Below are 6,221 nucleotides of genomic sequence, written 5' to 3' on the forward strand. Positions count from 1 at the left end.
ATGATAACCCATACGGAGATCGAGCTTGGAGAATACTTGAGCACCCTTGAGTTGTTCGAACAGCTCATTGATGTTGGGAAGTGGGTATTTGTTCTTGATGGTCTTCTTGTTTACTGGACGGTAATCAACACAAAGTCGACTCGATCCATCCTTCTTCTTCACAAAAAGAACACCACAACCCCACGGAGAAGTACTAGGCCGAATGAGACCCAATCTTTCTTGCTCATCGAGTTGTTTCTTCAACTCCTTCAACTCTTCGGGGCCGAGCTTGTAAGGACGTTTGCACACAGGTTCCGTGCCAGGCTCAAGTTCAATAACGAATTCAACCGGCCGGTTTGGAGGCATTCCTGGGAGCTCTTCTGGAAAAACGTCTTGATACTCACAAACAACCGGAATTTGCGAAATAGCATCCAATTCACCCTTCTCATTGAGAGAAAACAACCGGATGGTATTATCCCGAGCGGCAAAGACAATGACATCCTCAAACGAATGAGTCAGTTGAATCTGCCTGGTTGCACAATCAAGCCGAGCTTTATGCTTAGAGAGCCAGTCCATCCCGAGAATAAGATCGATATCCGAGTTTCCAAGAACCATTGGAGAAGCAAGAAACTTGAAATCACCCATCAAGATTGAAATATCCGGCACCTCCATACTAGAACTCAGTCGCTTAGCTGGAGAGACGACTTGCATAGCTCTAGGTAATGCCTTAGTGCTAAAATTGTTCTCCGATGCAAATGGAAATGACATGAAGGAATGCGATGCACCAGAGTCAAAAAGAACTTTTGCAGGAATATCATTAACAAGAAGGTTACCCATGATCACATCTGACGAGTCCTATGCCTGGGTTGCATTCATCAAATTGACCTTGGCGTACTTGGGATTATGCTTGACCACAGCTGTACTTGCCGATCTGACAGGAGGAGGAGGAGGAAGACGCCTCTGGTTGGTACACTTGTTGGCATAGTGACCCTTCTGTTGGCACTTGTTGCAGGTGACCTCTGAAAGCGGATGGTGATACGGAGCACTCGATCTTGGCGCTTGAGACGAGGACTTGTTCTGAAAGCCTGGGTTGGGTGGGTGGGAGAAACCACTGCCACCTTTGCTCTTCTGCTGATACGGCTGACGAAACGGAGGAGGAGGAAGCCAATACTTCTGCTGCTTGACCACTTGAGTAGAGGAAGAAGGAGTAACATCTCTGGCACGCTTCCTGGAAGCATCACATCTCATCTGAGCAGCTTCTTGCTTCAGTGCCATGTTGTAGAACTCATCGTATCTCAACGGCTCAAAGAGGACAAGAGCGAGCTGAATTTCCTCACGAAGACCACCCCTGAACTGATAGATCATGCTCTTCTCATCAGGAACATCCTGCTTGGCAAAACGGGCGAGCTTCTGGAACAACTTGTTGTAGTCATAGACAGACAAAGAGCCTTGCTTCAGATTGCGGAATTCCTGACGCTTACTCTCAACCACACTTTGAGGGATGTGATGAGCGCGGAAATCTTGACGGAAATCATCCCAAGTGATAACACGTCCACCTCTGGAATCCTTGTACTGCTGGAACCACTCTGCAGCCTGATCTTTGAGCTGGAAAGAAGCGAACTTGACGAAATCTTCAGGCCTGACGTTGCTACATTCAAAATGCTTGCCCAGATCCACTAGCCAATCGTCAGCATCGGTAGCCTCAACACAACCGCTGAACGTCTTTGGGCCATTTGCGAGGAACTGGTTCAGAGTAGCAAAGTGGTGCTGATTGTGGCCTTGATTCCCTTGACTGCCTTGATTGCGCTCTTGGAGGATTTGCATGATCAACTGTGTATTTGCATTAGTAGCGGCCATCACAGCTTGCCATGCTTCCGGAGGAGGCGGAGGTGGAGGCGGATCAGGATTCGGAGTCGTGCGCGTTGGAGGAGCCATCCTGAACAGGTTGACCACCATTAGCACATTGATAGACAACAATATAGAAGCTGAATCCAACGGAATGAAAATTGCAACATATAGTCTTCACATCCGAACAAAATGAACGAATGCATTCCTCTTCAAATGGTCACATATCCATAAATTGAGAAGCCACGAAGAATTAAGGAAGAGAAATAATTCAACAAGGTACGGATCAAGAACGAATAATCGGTAAGAAATCCCAATCTCAAACCAATATCCGTGGGAGAAGAACTAGAGCTACTAGAATTCCCACCTATGAAACTCCCGAACCTTTCCGGTTATGCAATCAGGTGTTGGGGATACAGGGGAAGCACAATATCTCACCCAAACTAGCAAATCCTACATCCAGCTGTATCCATCCTTCAACACATAACCAGGAAAACTTCGGGAACCATCTACCTCAACCTTCGAAAAGCATTCGTTATACAAGTTATGGCGATACTCCCGAACTCCCGCCCCAGTACTGGGTGGCGTCGAGGTTATCTCACCAACGAACTGCATAAAGGAGATTTCCGATGTCGCGCACATATCTCAAGTATACCAGAATTGCAACGATAAAATTGTGACGACAACACCTCAGAGCTCAACTCCCCGGGACACTGCCACAACCCCTAAAGACAGGAGGCACCAAGAACAATGTTCTCGTCACAAAACCATCGGAACAAAACCAAAATACTCGCGTGATCCTAAATTTTTTTTTGTGAAATTTGAGAAGAGAAGAGTCAAAACTCTACATCAGGATGCCTTACCAGAGCGATGTGGAGACTGGGAAGTAAAAAGAATTCCTAACTCTCCGATATATAATTCCTAAGGACTCAAAACATTTTTCTAGACACAACTCGGCTGCTAAAAACGATCAAGCAATGGGGACTCCTAAGGTCGGGGAAGGCTCTGATTACCAACTTGTAACGCCCTCGATGCGGCTATAGCTCCCACGTGTCGAGGCACGACTTAGAGGCATAACCGCATTGAAAGCAATGTCGCAAGTCAGGCAATCATTACAACATCCCATGTAATGTATAATAAAAGGGGGAGATAACATAGTTGGCTTACACTCGCCACGTCACATCAGAGTACATAAATAACATCCATCAAACAAACACTCATGGCCCGACTACGGCGCCAAAATAGAAAAGAACCCAACATGCGACAAGGTCCTGAATCGATAACCCCAACTAGGCACCACTACTGATCATCCGGAAAAGATACGTAGTAACGCTGAGAGTCCTCGTCGAACTCCCACTTGAGCTCGTACTCGTCACCTGGAGCGGAATCACCTGGACCTGCATCTGGAGTTGTAGTATCTGTGAGCCACAGGGACTCAGCAATCTCACACCCACGCGATCAAAACTATTTAAGCTCATGGGAATGGATAAGGCAAATATATGTGGAGCTGCAGCAAGCGACTAGCATATGTGGTGGCTAACTTATACGCAAAAGAGAGCGAGAAGAGAAGGCGAAGCACGAGCGAGAAGCTAAAGGAACATCCTGCGCGAGCATAACTCCAACACCGTGTCCACTTCCCGGACTCCGCCGAGAAGGGGCCATCACGGTAACACACACGGTTGATTCATTTTAATTAAGTTTAGTTCAAGTCATCTACAACCGGACATTAACAAATTCCCATCTGCCCATAACCGCGGGCACGGCTTTCGAAAGATCAATCCCTGCAGGGGAGTCCCAACTTAGCCCATGACAAGCTCTCACGGTCAACGAAGGAATAGACCTCCACCCAAGTCACACCGATCAGACTCGGTATCTTGGTACAACAAGATGATTCGACAGGTTAAAACAAGTCCAGCAACACCGCCCGAATGTGCCGACAAATCCCGATAGGAGCTGCACATATCTCTTTCTCAGGGCACACTCAGATGAGACTAGCTACGAGTAAAACCAACCCTCAAGTTTCCCTGAGGTGGCCCCGCAGGCAGCTCAGTTCGGACCAACACTCAGAGGGAGCACTGGCCCAAGGGGGGCTAAAATACGATGACCCTCGGGCTCCGGAAACCCAAGGGAAAAAGAGGCTAGGTGGCAAATGGTAAAACCAATGTTGGGCATTGCTGGAAAAGCTTTAATCAAGGCGAACTATCAAGGGGTTCCCATTATAACCCAACCGCGTAAGGGACGCAACAATCCGGGAACATAACACCGATATGACGGAAACTAGGGCGGCCAGAGTGGAACAAAACACTAGGCGAGAGGCCGAGCCTTCCACCCTTTACCAAGTATATAGATGCATTAAGATAACATAGCAATATAATGATATCCCAACAAGTAAATAAATGTTCCTACAAGGAACGGCTCCAATCTTCACGTGCAGCTAACAACGCTATACGAAGGGCTGAGCAAAGCGGTAACATAGCCAATCAACGGTTTGCTGGGACAATGGTGGGTTAGAGGTTCAACATGGCAATTGGGAGGCTGACAAGCAAAAGGTAGGCATCGTAGCAGTGGCAAAGCAAAAGAGCGAGCAAACTAGCATAGCAAAGATAGTAGTGATTTCGAGGGTATGATCATCTTGCCTGCACAGTTGTCAGAGTTGACTGGATCCTCACAAGCGAACTCAACGGGCTCCTCGGTAGCGAACTCGTCTCCCGGCTCTACCCAACAAGACAAACAAGCAACAAGGATACAATCAACCACGGGCAAGACCAAGCAATATGATGAAATGACGATATGCTATGCGGGATGCGATGCGGGATGCAAAATGCAAGATATGACAGGAAATGCACGAACCTGGCATCAACTTGGAAAACCAAGTGTGCCACTGGATAGAGGGGATGAAATCGCTTGAAAACGATATAAAGATCATTGGAATCAGAGCTGCGGGTTGGAAATGGCAAGCGTTTTAAGACATGACACCGGTCTGCGATTAACAGCAAGTAGGCATCTAAATGCGACGAAATGAACATGCTACAGCCACCAAACATGAAAACAAAATACATGGCAGTGATGTACACAAGATGGTTGACAAAACACTAGCACTGAGCCATAGGCAAATTCATCTATTAAGAGGTTCAAACAAGCATGGCTAAAACGCAAATGCAAAACAGATTTCAGACTTAGTGAAATTAACACTAGTCTGAAATTTCAGATCACGATGCTCTCTTCGGAGCAGCAAAACAACATGATAGAAAACCTGAACATGACAAGTAAGAACATGGCATGGAGCTACCCAACAAGCTTAAAAATACACCCAAAGTGACCTTGGGCCAAAAGGGTTCACAAAATACTCTACCGAGCTCACGAACATTGCTCGAACACAATCAGTTTTCAGACTTAGTGAAAACTGAGACATGCTGAAATTTAACCCACGAAGGCATGTAAACGAGCTCGATGCACTCACTACGGTGCAAGTCATGGAAAGGAAAGCATATAACCAGCAAGAAGGCACAAAGTGCTAGCTACACATGGCAAGAACGAAGGCATAGCATGCATGGAACACTAACGGTAGCATCGGCGAAATCGCAAACGAGTTGCCGATCTGCCCAGATTAACAACGAAGCAAAAGTTGAGCTCTATTGAGTCAACCTAGAGCACTCCACATATGCAAACAAAGACATGGATGGATAGAGCATAACATAAATATCAAAACTCCCTTACTGATCATCCTCAAAAGAGGCACGGATCATTAGGAAATAAGCTGGACATATAGCATCATGAACTAAAATATCCCAGACTTAGTGAAAATCACTAAGTCCCTGAAATCTGCAATCTCAGGTACCTCTCTTCGCAAGCTTGCACAAGACAACACACACATCCTAAAAATGCATGGGTGGCACCTCTGGAAAGGAGACAAAATGCTTCACAATTCATCCCAAAGGGGCACAGGCATATCATGCACGAATTAAACATGACAAAAATGACAAAAGTGCATGATGATCTAACGGATCTGCAATTTAACTCACGAAGCCTCCTTCTAACAGCATTTTGGGTACCAAGATGACCTCAAATGCAAATGATGCAATGGAATTAAATGATTTACATGTCGAGGCGAAGATTTTGATATATCATACACCCAAAACGGAGCTACGGTTGCGGAGATACAAGCAGTCAAAGAATGCACGAAAATTAGGGTTTCGGGGGAGAGAAGTCAACCGAAAACTCAGATCCAGATCGGGATCTCGCGGGTACTGTTCACCGGCGCGTTTCCCGAGGATGACCAGCGCCGGAGCTCGTCGGTGCCGGCCGGAGTGGGGGAAGAGGAGGCCGGGGTGAGGGAGAGGAGGTCGGGCGGCGCCGGAGGAGGAGGCGGCGACCGCGGGCGGCGGCGTCCGGGGCGG

This window comes from Triticum dicoccoides, chromosome 5A (genome assembly GCF_002162155.2).
Source record: "Triticum dicoccoides isolate Atlit2015 ecotype Zavitan chromosome 5A, WEW_v2.0, whole genome shotgun sequence".
Taxonomy (NCBI): Eukaryota; Viridiplantae; Streptophyta; class Magnoliopsida; order Poales; family Poaceae; genus Triticum; species Triticum dicoccoides.